Here is a 16003-nt window from a genome sequence, read left to right as displayed (position 1 = left end):
CAAGATATGGGATAAGTAAAAGGGTGCAAGTAACATGTTTTCCAAAAAGTGTGTGATGAAGGGTATTCACCCTCATCACCTGGTGAGTAGGATGATCAGGGACTCCCTGGTTTAGGGGAGGGCCTAAGGTGATGGCTCAGCTGGTTTAGGCGTGAGCAGAAGGATTGTCCTCTCGTATAAGGACCGGTTTGTCATCTTTCATTACTTGTACTCATAAAAAGTACAACCACTCGAGGCTGTGTGGGCAGCCACTCGATCTGAACTCGTACGATCCAACCCCAGGGTTATGAAGGCTGGGGAGCACCGGGAGGATAAGGAGGGGGAATGTTTTGTCCGGTTTGGACATGGCGGTGGCCTGACTTCTTCTGGTATAACCGTTAAGGTTAGGACGTCCAAGGAAGGAAAGAGTTTCGGATTCGGATCTCATTGGCCATGAGATCGTAGAGCCGGACTAGTGGGTAAAGTGTACCCCTCTGCGCAGAGTCTAAACCTATTCGAATAGTCTGTGTCCACCGGTATGGACGAGTCTGGTATGGTATGACAATTAGTGTTTCTATAACAACTGGGAACAGGGAAATATGTGTGTGTTTCTGGAAAGAAAGAAGTGCCACGGGAGCGGGAAGCTCAGTGGTGGTCAAACAAATGTCATTTCTATTGTTTTGGGAAAACCCTAAACAACGAGTACTGCCTTTCTCTGAAAAAGGATGAGTGACTTCAACTCCACCATATGAAGCATGTACAATATAGGTCACTTTCTCTTTACGGGAGCCGGGTGGGCTTGCGGAATACCTAGTGTATTCACCCAGATTTATTTATGTTTTTCAACAGCTGAAGACTTCTTTTCTGCTATGCTTGATTGAAGGGGTTGTGTCTTCACCCAGTTCTGCCTGTGGCCTGGGCTAATTTATCTTCCACTGTGTGGCGGAACTGCCCGAATTATTCCAACTTAAGTGCCCAAGTCCCGCCTTAGAGGCTAGACCACACTTAAATGGGAATAACCCGTCAATCCCTCGGATCTAGTCCGACACGGCCACTGACAGGATCAAGTACCACAATCTCACTCGAAGGTGAGTCACAGAGCAAATACAATAAAGCATAAAACCATACATGTCACAATGTTAAATTATTACATCACCATTATCATCATCGGAGTTTTTGCAAAAGTATCCATCATTGTTCGAAGTGCAGCGGAATAAAACTAACGGTCATTAAACAGAGAGATGGGGAAGCCTGTCCCATCACTCCTCATGCTCCTCCTCAGCCGAGGCAGGGTCCCACTCAACAGTCCAACCCGGTGGCAAGGTGGACGGCCAAGTTATCCCAGCAACCATCTCCTCCAGAGAACCTGTAAAAATTATGCCACAAGCAAGGCTGAGTATACTAATACTCAGCTAGACTTACCCGGTGTGAGGAGTCTACTCCTCTACCTCTAGACATGCAGCTGTTTGGCTGTGGGGTTTGGTTGCCAAAAGCACTAGCTGAGTTTCTAAATCAAGATTTTAACTTAGTCAAAGTTAAGTGTGACTCTCTTAAGGCTAAAAGTGTACTATCTATTCATACAAAGTAGCAAACATTTTAGCAATCAACATCTTATATCATCTCCGCATCATTCCACTTGTTACTCAATGTAGCAGCATGGATCAAGCAGTCTCATTAGCTGCGAGAAGCAGACGATTCGAATCGAGTTTTTATCCTTGCAAGGTAAACCTAAACACACGACATGCAGGGGCACTCCGTCCCCACACACATCAACCGTCCCCATCGATTCCCCGTCAGCAGATCAGGGCTCACCGCCTTGGCGTACAATGCCCCACTGACCCCGACTGGCCGTCGTGCAGTGACCGCACTTGTACCCACCATAACCGGAATGGGAGACCTCGTCTCAGGACGTGTGAGGGGATATGTCCACTGCCAGGTTCACTCAGGTACTAGGCTTACCGATTTACCATATTTCTCGGCATGTGCTTAGTACGTTCAAACGCTTGACTCACGGTACCACACCTTAATCCTTATTCAAATTTTATCCCGTGGACAACCAATCCCCATGGATTGTTGTCCACAACCAACATCAGTACGATATGAAAGTGGGTACAATCAGTGTCCTGACCTCGCGCGAGTGCTAGAAAAATCACTCGTCTTCTACCGAGATCCTACTTAATAAAGCAGCTACTCGACCTAGCATACTAGTATCCATCCCAATGGGATTCCTGAGATCATGCAACTAGGGTTTCAAACAATTCCTACACTTAAGTGCACAATCATTCCTACAATCATTAAGTGAAGTAAAGTAGCATAAATAACAGGTTATGCATAAAACCGGGGCTTGCCTTCCAAAGCAGTGGCTGGCAGGTCCTCTGGTGCAGGCTCGGGTGCTGGATCTGGGGCTACCTCCTGAGCAGCTCCTTGCTCCGGCACGAGGATGTACTCTCCGTCAGCAAGATTACAGTCTATCGAAATGCAATGAACATGTATGTCATGATTATGCAAGATTTAAGAACATTAAGCTAAAGAAACTAAGTTAAGAAGTATCTTAGGGTTTTCTCAGTCATGCGGGGCTTCCAGTGGGTTAGGCTTGATACTACTTAGGCTTGGGTTTTCAGTGAGGATAACATAGTGGATTGGTATTGGCTTCATAGATTTCAGGGGACAATTTTATAAAGGGTTTAGGATGACATTAAGTTCCCTTATTCATTTTCCTTTCTTTAATTTCCATTTAGGGTTTTTAGGGTAGGTTTGAACTACAACAAGGTTTTAATAATTTCCAAAAATTCTGTAAAAATTTCAGTGGGTTGCCCTTTGCTATTCTAACTTGTTTTAAGAAGTTGAGGCTTTAAGTACCAAGGCTAGGCTTTAAACAAAAATAACAAAAGTTAGGCAAAAAGGGCCACTTTACACTACACCTCTTAGTTGGGGGTAGGTTCTGTCCTAAAGGTTATTTTTGTTGGCATCCTCTGGTAATAATAGGCCTTTGTGCTAAAAATCACAGAAAACTAAGGGGTGGTTATTTAGTTATGATTTTCTTAAGTTTAATGTCAAAAAGGCACTTTCTACTACATTATTATTTGAAAAATGTCAAACAGCAGATTTCATATTTTTCCTAAGTTCTCTCTAATAAAACAATAGTTATCCCAAGGGTGGGGGTGTTTTTACCTTGGGGTTATTTTTGTAGAGTTTTTCTAAGTTTCACTTGTTTTATTAAAACAAAAGAGATTTTATTTATTTTACACTAAAATAGGGTATGATATATTTTTCCAGAGAACTATATTGAATAAATAACCTAACAAAAATAGAGGTACTCTCTGGTTCATTGATTAAATTACATTTTCTATTTGCCCTATCCTTAAGCATATTATAGAATAAGGGGTAAAACTAACTTAAATGGAGTGGACAGAGAGGTTTAACATTTTTAAACAGGTTAGTAGGTAAATATAAACTTCCCCAATTTTTCCTAACCCTAGTCAAATAGCCTAACTATTTTTCTTACTATTATTTAGCTTTTGGCCAAAACTAACATTAAATCAGAACTTTTAAGTTTTCCACAACACCAAGGGGTTTTATATTTTTCTTAAATAGGTTACATTAATTGGAGTCTGACAAAATTGGTTTGACCAAATTTGGATGATTTAAACAGAAGTTATGCATTTTCAAAGTTTCTGTCCAATTTAAAAACAGATTTAATAAAGGTTTTCTGGAAAAACAGTTTACACCGAGGCCCCTGGGTTTAAACTAAATCCACCTTCGCAAATCTACCCCCACTCCACTATTCCCCTGTGTCTCTGACATTTCACAAAACCCCCTGACCTTCTCTCCCTCTCACCCGCAGTCCTTCCCCTTATGCAAACAGTAACCGCGGGAAAGAAAAGGGCGGCACGGCTTACCGGCGGCGAGGGAGGTCCGGCGAAGGGTGGGGTCGGCTCGGGGAGACTCTGGTGGTCACGTCGAGGTACGGCTCGACGTCGGAGATGGCCGGAATCGCCCGGTCCACGCGGGCAGGCGGGTGTCCTCGTCGGCGGCGAGTATACCGGCCAAACCACGGCGAACTGGTTCAATCCGAGGGCACGGTGAGCATCACGGGGTCACGCAGCGACTGTGTGCGCAAGGAATCGAAGGGTGGTGGAGTGGTTTACCCGGTCCACGTACTCCGGCGGGGGCGAGAGCTCCGGCGAGCGTGGACTGGCTTCTCCGGCGAAGTACTTTCCGATTCCTTGCTCGGGGAGCCTCACGGAGGTGTGCACAAGCTTCTCCGAGGGCAGGACGGGGTTGGGGATGGCTCTGCTGGCTGGTCTAAGGTGGCAGAGGGGTTGGGCGGCCGCGGACTCGCTGCGCACGGGCAAACGGCGACGAGCTAACTCCGGTGAGGTGTGGAGGGTGCGCGGAAGGGTGTAGTCGAAGCCTGGGAGGGCTTTATAAGCTCGGGCGCGGGCCACAGCGCGGGTTTGGCTCGGGCGCGGCGCGGGGCGTGCGAGGGCGCGCGTGAGCGTGCTCTGGCGCGGGCAGAAGGCGTCGAACACGTGGAGGTGAGTTTCTTCCAGTGTTCAAACGTCTCCAGAGATCGCAAACGTGCGAATCTCGCCATGAATCCGGCGCAGACCTCCTCCTGGCACCTAGGGCTATCTCACATGTGTGAGTTCCAAGGGATGATACGCCCTAGATCGGGAGATAGACGGGCGCCAAATCTGGCTTGTCTCACTGCCCACTCAGCGACAAAACTGATGTCAAGTGCTGTCAAATGTCTGAGTCTCGGTCTCAAATTTTTCCAGGGGGTGCCTTAAGTGGTATAGCACATTTTTGGTATAGAACCCAAGTGGTTTTGGCGCCATCTTTAAAGTGAACACGGCTGGTCTTTGAATTAGGGCTAAGATGTGACTTAGAGGGAAATAGAGAGCTCTAGCTCTCTCTCCACTTGGAGATTTGAATTGGAGTTTCTCCAGGGGCCTTTTTGCAATATTTCCCTCCCTTAATTGATGGTTATAATGTTGCTTAGGGTTTGGGTAAAGGTTACACATGTTTTGCCCACTTGTTCACTCTCTTTCCCCCCTTACTTAGGGTTTTGGAAGGTAGGGCTTTGGAGAGGTCTAGGGTTCTTCTCCCCCTATTATCCAAGGTAGTAAGGGTGCAAGGATTAGAGTAATGCTTCTTATGTCATTGGCAACTTGATTAGCACATGAGCTCCAAAGTTCCTATGTGGTGCCCTAAGTCTTCACCATTGTGAACACAGCTTCTAGTGCCAAAGTGGCTCTAGCCAGTGTAACACCTGGGGTGTTACAGCCCTCCCCCCTTAAAGGAATCTTGTCCAGAGATTTAGGTAGAGTCCCTTGGAGGGGTGCTTGAAGGTGTAATGGTGGTGTTTTTCCTTTACACTTAAGTTTCTCTTGTTAACTGCTCTTCGAATGTCATCCTCTTTGCAACTTCAGAAGGAAGCCCTTCTTAAGTTAAATCCACAACTTAGACTATCCTTGTTATCTAAGTTTTTCTTATAATTGGATTCAAAGGGCAGGTGGGGGTGGGGTTTTGGGGTTACATACCGACTCCTTTGGGTAGAAAGTCGGGGAAGCGAGAGCGTAGAAAATCCTCAGTCTCCCATGTAGCTTCTTCTGCTGAATGGTGACTCCACTGAACCTTATACATTCTGACCGACCTTGCCCGAGTTGATCTTTCCTTCTGATCTAATACCTTGACGGGGTACTCTTGGTAGGACAAGTCTGGTTCTATCTCAATGTCTGGTTCTGGTAGCACTTCAGTGGGTAGACGAACGCATTTCCGCAGCTGAGATACATGGAACACATTATGAACCGATGACATGTGAGGTGGCAATTCCACTTGATAGGCCACGGGTCCACAACTTGCCTTGATCTCATAGGGTCCAATGTAGCGAGGAGCTAACTTGCCCTTGATTCCGAATCTCTGGACACCCTTGGTGGGTGATACCTTAAGATAGACATGATCTCCCACCTCAAACTGTAGAGGCTTCCGCCTCCTATCATGATAGCTCCTTTGCCTGGCCTGAGCAGCTTCTAAGTTCTTGGTAATAACCCTGACCTTTGCCTCTGCCTCGAGTACTAAATCTGGCCCAAAAATTTCCCTTTCTCCTGCTTGAGACCAATTAAGTGGGGTCCTACACCTTCTCCCATATAATGCCTCAAAAGGTGCCATCTTCAAACTGGACTGATAGTTGTTATTGTAAGAAAACTCCGCCAAAGACAGACACTTGTCCCAATCCTTCCCATAATGTAGTGCACATGCTCGCAACATGTCTTCCAAAATCTGATTCACCCTTTCTGTTTGGCCATCTGTTTGAGGGTGATATGCTGAGCTTCGGATGACATGGGTCCCAAGTGACTCTTGCAATTGGTCCCAAAATCGTGCCACAAATGGTGCTCCTCTGTCAGATACAATGGTCTTGGGAATACCATGCAACCTTACTATCTGATCAACATAAATTTCAGCGTACTTCTCTGCCCTATGGGTGGTATGCACTGGCAAGAAATGAGCAGTCTTGGTCAACCTGTCCACGATAACCCAAATAGAATCATGGTGCCTGGAAGTATTGGGTAATCCCACTATAAAGTCCATGCAAATGTCCTCCCATTTCCAAGATGGTATGGGAAGGGGTTGCAAAGGGCCTGCTGCCTTCAAGTGACTAGCCTTTATCCTCTGGCAAGTATCACACTCGGATATGTACTTGGCAATTTCTCTTTTCATTCTAGTCCACCAATATAAAGATCTGAGGTCATGGTACATCTTGTTGCTACCAGGGTGCATGGAGAATTTGGAAAGGTGAGCTTCATCTAGTATCTTCTTTCTAAGCTCAGGGTCCTTGGGAACAACCAATCGATCTCCAAACCATAGAATTCCCTTGCTATCCTGTCGGAAACACTTGTATTTCTCTGCCTTTTGCTTAATCATATCCTTGATAACCTGAACACCCTTATCCTCAACCTGTGCCCTGACGATCTGCTTTTGCAACGTGGGTTCCACCGAGATATAGCTTAGGTTACCCGAAGAAACAACTTCCAGGTTCAGCTTACACAACTCATCACACAGGGTGGTCACTCCCACATCCATGCTCATACAATTACACTGGGCCTTTCTGCTCAAGGCATCTGCCACAACATTGGCCTTACCTGGGTGGTAATGCACTTCTAAATCATAGTCCTTGATCAACTCTAACCATCTCCTCTGCCTCATGTTCAGATCTGCCTGAGTGAAGATGTATTTGAGACTCTTGTGATCAGTGTAGATGTTACAGTGAGCTCCCATCAAGTAGTGTCTCCATATCTTTAGAGCATGAACCACAGCTGCCAATTCCAGATCATGAGTGGGGTAGTTCTGCTCATGGGGCCTGAGTGCCCGGGAAGCATAAGCAATCACTCTGTTCTCTTGCATCAAGACACATCCAAATCCAGTACCAGAAGCATCACAATAAACTTCAAATGGCTTGGTGTTGTCAGGTTGGGCCAGCACTGGGGCTGTTGTCAAATGCTGCCTCAAGGTATGAAAGGCATCTTCACACTTTTGGCTCCACTCAAATTTGACTCCCTTCTTTAACAGTTCAGTCATTGGTTTGGCAATTCGGGAGAAATCCGGAATAAATCGTCGATAATACCCTGCCAGTCCCAGAAAACTCCGAATCTGCTTCACTGTAGTCGGGGGTTTCCAATCCATCACCTCCTGCACCTTCTCAGGATCAACGGATATCCCATCCTGGGAAATTGTGTGACCCAAGAATTTAATCTCCTTCAGCCAGAACTCACATTTAGACAACTTAGCATAAAGATGATGATCGCGCAGCCGCTGAAGCACGATGTGCAGGTGCTCGGTATGTTCATCTTCATTCTTGGAATAGACCAGAATGTCATCAATAAAAACGACCACGAACTTGTCTAACTCTGGCATGAATACTGAGTTCATCAAGTACATAAAATAAGCCGGGGCATTGGTCAGCCCAAAAGACATCACCAGAAACTCATACAGTCCATATCTGGTAGAGAAAGCCGTCTTGGGAATGTCACTGGCACGGATCTTGATCTGATGGTAACCTGAGCGAAGGTCTATCTTGGAGAATACCTTGGCTCCTACCAATTGATCGAACAGAACATCAATGCGGGGCAGCGGGTATTTGTTCTTAATAGTTACCGCATTGAGAGGACGGTAGTCAACACACATCCTCAAACTCTCATCCTTTTTCTTCACAAATAATGCTGGACATCCCCATGGTGAAGTGCTTGGACGAATAAACCCCTTGTCCAACAACTCTTGCAATTGCTTCTTCAATTCTGCCAATTCCGCGGGAGGCATCCTATAGGGTCTCTTGGAGATAGGAGCGGTCCCGGGTTGCAACTCAATTGCGAACTCAATATCTCGGTCAAGTGGCATCCCTGGCAATTCCTCTAGAAAAACATCCGGATAGTTACTGACCACTGGGATCTTTTCCACTGGGGATTCTAACATAACAAAAGCACAAGATCGGGTACAACCCTGGTCAGGCAAATACAGTGTGGTCTCACCACCAGTTGGTGAGTGCACCTCTATGGCTCTAGCCGAAATATCCATCACAGCCTGATTTCTGGTCAACCAGTCAGTTCCCAATATAATGTCCACACTCTCCAACCCCAAAATGAGAAGGCTGGCTTTAATTATCAGACTACCAAACTTTATAGGCACATTCTTGTTAATTTGGTAAGTGGCAACTCTGCCTCCTGGGGTTGAAATTGTAATGCCCCCATCGGTGTGGTGAAAGGGCAACTGGTATTTGGCGCTAAACTTTGCACTAATAAAACTATGCGATGCACCAGAATCAAATAGAATAATAGCAGGATAATTCAAAACTGTAAAGATACCAGTCATGACGGGTGCTCCCTCTGGAATGTCAGCCATGGTGGTGAAGTTTAGCCTGCCTTGCCTTACTTGCACCTTCTGCCTCTTCCCTTGGTTCTGATTTGCATTCTGCCCCTGCCTCTGCTGGTTCCTGGGGCAATTCTTGGCATAATGCCCAGTGTTGCCACATGTGAAGCATCTGTTGTCATTGGCCTGGCGGTACTGCTGCTGCTGCTGATTGCTCCTCTGAGCTGGAAATTGGGTGCGGTTGGGTGCCTGCTGCTGCTGCGGTTGGATTACCCATCGCCCTTGCTGCTGCTGGGGCCCCCTGCCCTGGGTGTCGGACACAATCCTGAAGCGCTGTGGTTGAGCTGAGGGTCCTGCCACAGGGGTCTTCCTCTTTTTCTCTGCCTGCCTAGCTGTAATACAGTCCTCTTGGGAGATAGCCATGTTAACCAACTCATTGTAGCTGTTGGCCCTGACGGTGTTGAGACGATCCCGGAGCTTAGTGCTGAGCCCCCTTCTGAATCTGTCCCTCTTCTTCTCATCTGTATCTGCATGATATCCCGCGTACTGGCACAAGTCATTAAAGGCCTGGGCATACTGCAACACTGTCCTGTTGCCCTGAGTGAGTGCCAAGAACTCATTGAGCTTCCTGTCCATGATCCCGGCTGGTATATGGTGTCCTCTAAAAGCTGCCTTGAACTCCCTCCACTCCACCTCTCGGTCCTCTGGCTGCATAGCAAGAAAATGATCCCACCAAGTCCTTGCAGGTCCGCGAAGCTGCTGGGTGGCGAACCTGACTTTGGTGACCTCTGAGCAAACTCCATGGAGCAGTGGGAATTTGGATTCCACCACTCGTAGCCACACATCTGCGTCAAGTGGGTCCTCCGCCCTCGTGAACAATGGAGGCTGGGTGCTGAGGAATTCCTGATAGGTGGCCGCCGCGGGGTGACGCTGGTGGTCTCCACCACCATAATGCTGGGGTGGTGGCTGACGTTGAGCCAGCTGCCTCAGGATCTCATTCTGCTGAGCCATGAGCTCCTGCAGAGTGGGAGGTGGGGGCGGCGGTGGAACGTGCTCGTTCTGGCCACGACGCTGCCTCCCGGCCATCTGAAAAACCACATACTTACTTAACACCACAGTTCCAAATTTCAAGATTTTTATCACGGGGACAAAGTTAAAACAGCATGATAGATTCCGACTTCAACAAAAGGGATTTTAAGAGGCATAAATTCTTCCTTCCAAATTTAAACTGATAAAAGCATCCATCAGACAAGCTCCCAAGAGAGTTTAACATGATTACATCAAATTGTTCCAAAATGACTCAACTCTATCTAGCCTAGTACCCCAAGGGTGCAAAAGCTAAGCTAGCTGCGAGGAGTCCGACTATCCGACTTCTAAGCCTACCCTGGACACCTAGTGAGCGAACGAAGCAACACTCGACTCGGGGGAAGGTGGTCTTCCCGAGCCAGCAGTGTCCACACTGGAGGTAGGATCATCTCCTCCCTCAATGTCGACGTCCTCGTTGGCCTCCTGGTCCTGGATCTTCTGGTGGTGCATGTCCAGGTGCTCGTTAGCCTCAGCAAGCTGCTGCTGAGTGTTAATGAGCTGATCCTCGAGGACCTCGATGGTGTTCTCCCTGGTACCTACCAGCTCCTCCAACTCCTGAATATCCGTGGATAGCTGCTCCACCTGCAAATCCTTCTCCACCATTTCTTGAGATAAATCAACCACGAGCTCCTCTCTGTTATCCAGCGTGATCTTTGTTGCCTCCAGCAGTGCCATCAGATGGGACATTGCCTCACCGCGCATCACCTGCAGACGGTACAGAGCATTCATGCACCGTACTGTCAAGTGCGCAGTCTGACCTGGGTAGATGGCCCAGATGTCCTTGGCATGCTCCACCCGATCCTTCCACATTGGGTCGTCCTCCTTCTCAGCGGGGAACAAGCCAATGGGGTGGGTAGCCAGCTCCAAGGGATGGAATTCGCAAAAGGTAGTCAATCCATGCAGAGCGATCGCCTCGATCGTGTCCTCTGCCCGGTACCCGAAAGACTCTGAGTCCAAGGAGCGCCAGCCTGGCTGCAGGGGATGAGGCTCCAAAGTCATCCTCACGCTACAGCGGGGCACCCGGTGCTTCTCGAATTGCTGCACCGCGTACTGAGGGGGTGTCGTGTATCCGGCCCCCTGAAGTACTTCCCACAAAATGCGGGGAAAGCCCTCTCGTGCAAGTCCGTCAGTGTGGGTCAGTGCATTTCCGTCATCGGAGGATCCGTGGGAAGTCATCTGTGTACGGTTAAGCGTAAGTAAAAGAAAAAGAATTATAAAAAGAACAAGGAAAATAAAACGCAGCCTTTCTCTAGTTAAATGAAAAGGTACTGGGTTGTTATCTTGTTTTTAAGTCCTTACTCAGTTATCCATTTGCTTAATCATGAATGCATGCATGCTCGTCCTGAACGACCTCACAAGATAAAAGGAATAGGGAGGAACTCCCATCCTGTAAAAGTGGCCTGTAGGGCCTAGTTACTTAGCCACCTAGCTACCCTTCTATTAACCTAAGGCTTCACGTCCTAGGTCTATCCTGTTCGTCCTACTATCTATCCAACCTTGTTTCTATCAAGTTTTATTTAGAAAATTGATGGTATTATATTTTATTGATTCCTCTGTGGTGGTACAAGCTCCGATACCAGCTGTGGCGGAACTGCCCGAATTATTCCAACTTAAGTGCCCAAGTCCCGCCTTAGAGGCTAGACCACACTTAAATGGGAATAACCCGTCAATCCCTCGGATCTAGTCCGACACGGCCACTGACAGGATCAAGTACCACAATCTCACTCGAAGGTGAGTCACAGAGCAAATACAATAAAGCATAAAACCATACATGTCACAATGTTAAATTATTACATCACCATTATCATCATCGGAGTTTTTGCAAAAGTATCCATCATTGTTCGAAGTGCAGCGGAATAAAACTAACAGTCATTAAACAGAGAGATGGGGAAGCCTGTCCCATCACTCCTCATGCTCCTCCTCAGCCGAGGCAGGGTCCCACTCAACAGTCCAACCCGGTGGCAAGGTGGACGGCCAAGTTATCCCAGCAACCATCTCCTCCAGAGAACCTATAAAAATTATGCCACAAGCAAGGCTGAGTATACTAATACTCAGCTAGACTTACCCGGTGTGAGTAGTCTACTCCTCTACCCCTAGACATGCAGCTGTTTGGCTGTGGGGTTTGGTTGCCAAAAGCACTAGCTGAGTTTCTAAATCAAGATTTTAACTTAGTCAAAGTTAAGTGTGACTCTCTTAAGGCTAAAAGTGTACTATCTATTCATACAAAGTAGCAAACATTTTAGCAATCAACATCTTATATCATCTCCGCATCATTCCACTTGTTACTCAATGTAGCAGCATGGATCAAGCAATCTCATTAGCTGCGAGAAGCAGACGATTCGAATCGAGTTTTTATCCTTGCAAGGTAAACCTAAACACACGACATGCAGGGGCACTCCGTCCCCACACACATCAACCGTCCCCATCGATTCCCCGTCAGCAGATCAGGGCTCACCGCCTTGGCGTACAATGCCCCACTGACCCCGACTGGCCGTCGTGCAGTGACCGCACTTGTACCCACCATAACCGGAATGGGAGACCTCGTCTCAGGACGCGTGAGGGGATATGTCCACTGCCAGGTTCACTCAGGTACTAGGCTTACCGATTTACCATATTTCTCGGCATGTGCTTAGTACGTTCAAACGCTTGACTCACGGTACCACACCTTAATCCTTATTCAAATTTTATCCCGTGGAAAACCAATCCCCATGGATTGTTGTCCACAACCAACATCAGTACGATATGAAAGTGGGTACAATCAGTGTCCTGACCTCGCGCGAGTGCTAGAAAAATCACTCATCTTCTACCGAGATCCTACTTAATAAAGCAGCTACTCGACCTAGCATACTAGTATCCATCCCAATGGGATTCCTGAGATCATGCAACTAGGGTTTCAAACAATTCCTACACTTAAGTGCACAATCATTCCTACAATCATTAAGTGAAGTAAAGTAGCATAAATAACAGGTTATGCATAAAACCGGGGCTTGCCTTCCAAAGCAGTGGCTGGCAGGTCCTCTGGTGCAGGCTCGGGTGCTGGATCTGGGGCTACCTCCTGAGCAGCTCCTTGCTCCGGCACGAGGATGTACTCTCCGTCAGCAAGATTACAGTCTATCGAAATGCAATGAACATGTATGTCATGATTATGCAAGATTTAAGAACATTAAGCTAAAGAAACTAAGTTAAGAAGTATCTTAGGGTTTTCTCAGTCATGCGGGGCTTCCAGTGGGTTAGGCTTGATACTACTTAGGCTTGGGTTTTCAGTGAGGATAACATAGTGGATTGGTATTGGCTTCATAGATTTCAGGGGACAATTTTATAAAGGGTTTAGGATGAAATTAAGTTCCCTTATTCATTTTCCTTTCTTTAATTTCCATTTAGGGTTTTTAGGGTAGGTTTGAACTACAACAAGGTTTTAATAATTTCCAAAAATTCTGTAAAAATTTCAGTGGGTTGCCCTTTGCTATTCTAACTTGTTTTAAGAAGTTGAGGCTTTAAGTACCAAGGCTAGGCTTTAAACAAAAATAACAAAAGTTAGGCAAAAAGGGCCACTTTACACTACACCTCTTAGTTGGGGGTAGGTTCTGTCCTAAAGGTTATTTTTGTTGGCATCCTCTGGTAATAATAGGCCTCTGTGCTAAAAATCACAGAAAACTAAGGGGTGGTTATTTAGTTATGATTTTCTTAAGTTTAATGTCAAAAAGGCACTTTCTACTACATTATTATTTGAAAAATGTCAAACAGCAGATTTCATATTTTTCCTAAGTTCTCTCTAATAAAACAATAGTTATCCCAAGGGTGGGGGTGTTTTTACCTTGGGGTTATTTTTGTAGAGTTTTTCTAAGTTTCACTTGTTTTATTAAAACAAAAGAGATTTTATTTATTTTACACTAAAACAGGGTATGATATATTTTTCCAGTGAACTATATTGAATAAATAACCTAACAAAAATAGAGGTACTCTCTGGTTCATTAATTAAATTACATTTTCTATTTTCCCTATCCTTAAGCATATTATAGAATAAGGGGTAAAACTAACTTAAATGGAGTGGACAGAGAGGTTTAACATTTTTAAACAGGTTAGTAGGTAAATATAAACTTCTCCAATTTTTCCTAACCCTAGTCAAATAGCCTAACTATTTTTCTTACTATTATTTAGCTTTTGGCCAAAACTAACATTAAATCAGAACTTTTAAGTTTTCCACAGCACCAAGGGGTTTTATATTTTTCTTAAATAGGTTACATTAATTGGAGTCTGACAAAATTGGTTTGACCAAATTTGGATGATTTAAACAGAAGTTATGCATTTTCAAAGTTTCTGTCCAATTTAAAAACAGATTTAATAAAGGTTTTCTGGAAAAACAGTTTACACCGAGGCCCCTGGGTTTAAACTAAATCCACCTTCGCAAATCTACCCCCACTCCACTATTCCCCTAGGATCGACGTCGGAGATGGCCGGAATCGCCCGGTCCACGCGGGCAGGCGGGTGTCCTCGTCGGCGGCGAGTATACCGGCCAAACCACGGCGAACTGGTTCAATCCGAGGGCACGGTGAGCATCACGGGGTCACGCAGCGACTGTGTGCGCAAGGAATCGAAGGGTGGTGGAGTGGTTTACCCGGTCCACGTACTCCGGCGGGGGCGAGAGCTCCGGCGAGCGTGGACTGGCTTCTCCGGCGAAGTACTTTCCGATTCCTTGCTCGGGGAGCCTCACAGAGGTGTGCACAAGCTTCTCCGAGGGCAGGACGGGGTTGGGGATGGCTCTGCTGGCTGGTCTAAGGTGGTAGAGGGGTTGGGCGGCCGCGGACTCGCTGCGCACGGGCAAACGGCGACGAGCTAACTCCGGTGAGGTGTGGAGGGTGCGCGGAAGGGTGTAGTCGAAGCCTGGGAGGGCTTTATAAGCTCGGGCGCGGGCCACGGCGCGGGTTTGGCTCGGGCGCGGCGCGGGGCGTGCGAGGGCGCGCGTGAGCGTGCTCTGGCGCGGGCAGAAGGCGTCGAACACGTGGAGGTGAGTTTCTTCCAGTGTTCAAACGTCTCCAGAGATCGCAAACGTGCGAATCTCGCCATGAATCCGGCGCAGACCTCCTCCTGGCACCTAGGGCTATCTCACATGTGTGAGTTCCAAGGGATGATACGCCCTAGATCGGGAGATAGACGGGCGCCAAATCTGGCTTGTCTCACTGCCCACTCAGCGACAAAACTGATGTCAAGTGCTGTCAAATGTCTGAGTCTCGGTCTCAAATTTTTCCAGGGGATGCCTTAAGTGGTATAGCACATTTTTGGTATAGAACCCAAGTGGTTTTGGCGCCATCTTTAAAGTGAACACGGCTGGTCTTTGAATTAGGGCTAAGATGTGACTTAGAGGGAAATAGAGAGCTCTAGCTCTCTCTCCACTTGAAGATTTGAATTGGGGTTTCTCCAGGGGCCTTTTTGCAATATTTCCCTCCCTTAATTGATGGTTATAATGTTGCTTAGGGTTTGGGTAAAGGTTACACATGTTTTGCCCACTTGTTCACTCTCTTTCCCCCCTTACTTAGGGTTTTGGAAGGTAGGGCTTTGGAGAGGTCTAGGGTTCTTCTCCCCCTATTATCCAAGGTAGTAAGGGTGCAAGGATTAGAGTAATGCTTCTTATGTCATTGGCAACTTGATTAGCACATGAGCTCCAAAGTTCCTATGTGGTGCCCTAAGTCTTCACCATTGTGAACACAGCTTCTAGTGCCAAAGTGGCTCTAGCCAGTGTAACACCTGGGGTGTTACACACTGCGTTTTATATTTTTCGGCTCACTCTCGAGCTTGTACCCCCGGTATTGTAATAACATTATTCAGACTCTGTAACTATTTGAAGTAAGAAATGTGGTTACTAGCCTCCTGGGACTAGTAATTGTATCACATTTGAGTCCCAAAGGATCGGGACGCTTCAGCACATAATCTTCCAATAACTACCATGACAACCCCTATTCAAATTGACTCAGTCGATGGTAGAGTTCGAGCCGATAGTGTTTGCTTGAATGTAAGTGTGGAAATAAGGGGGATAGTGTTTCCCGCTAATCTCATAGTAATGGGTACTCAGAGAATA

This window comes from Zea mays, chromosome 3 (genome assembly GCF_902167145.1).
Source record: "Zea mays cultivar B73 chromosome 3, Zm-B73-REFERENCE-NAM-5.0, whole genome shotgun sequence".
Taxonomy (NCBI): Eukaryota; Viridiplantae; Streptophyta; class Magnoliopsida; order Poales; family Poaceae; genus Zea; species Zea mays.
This window is presented reverse-complemented; position numbering follows the sequence as displayed.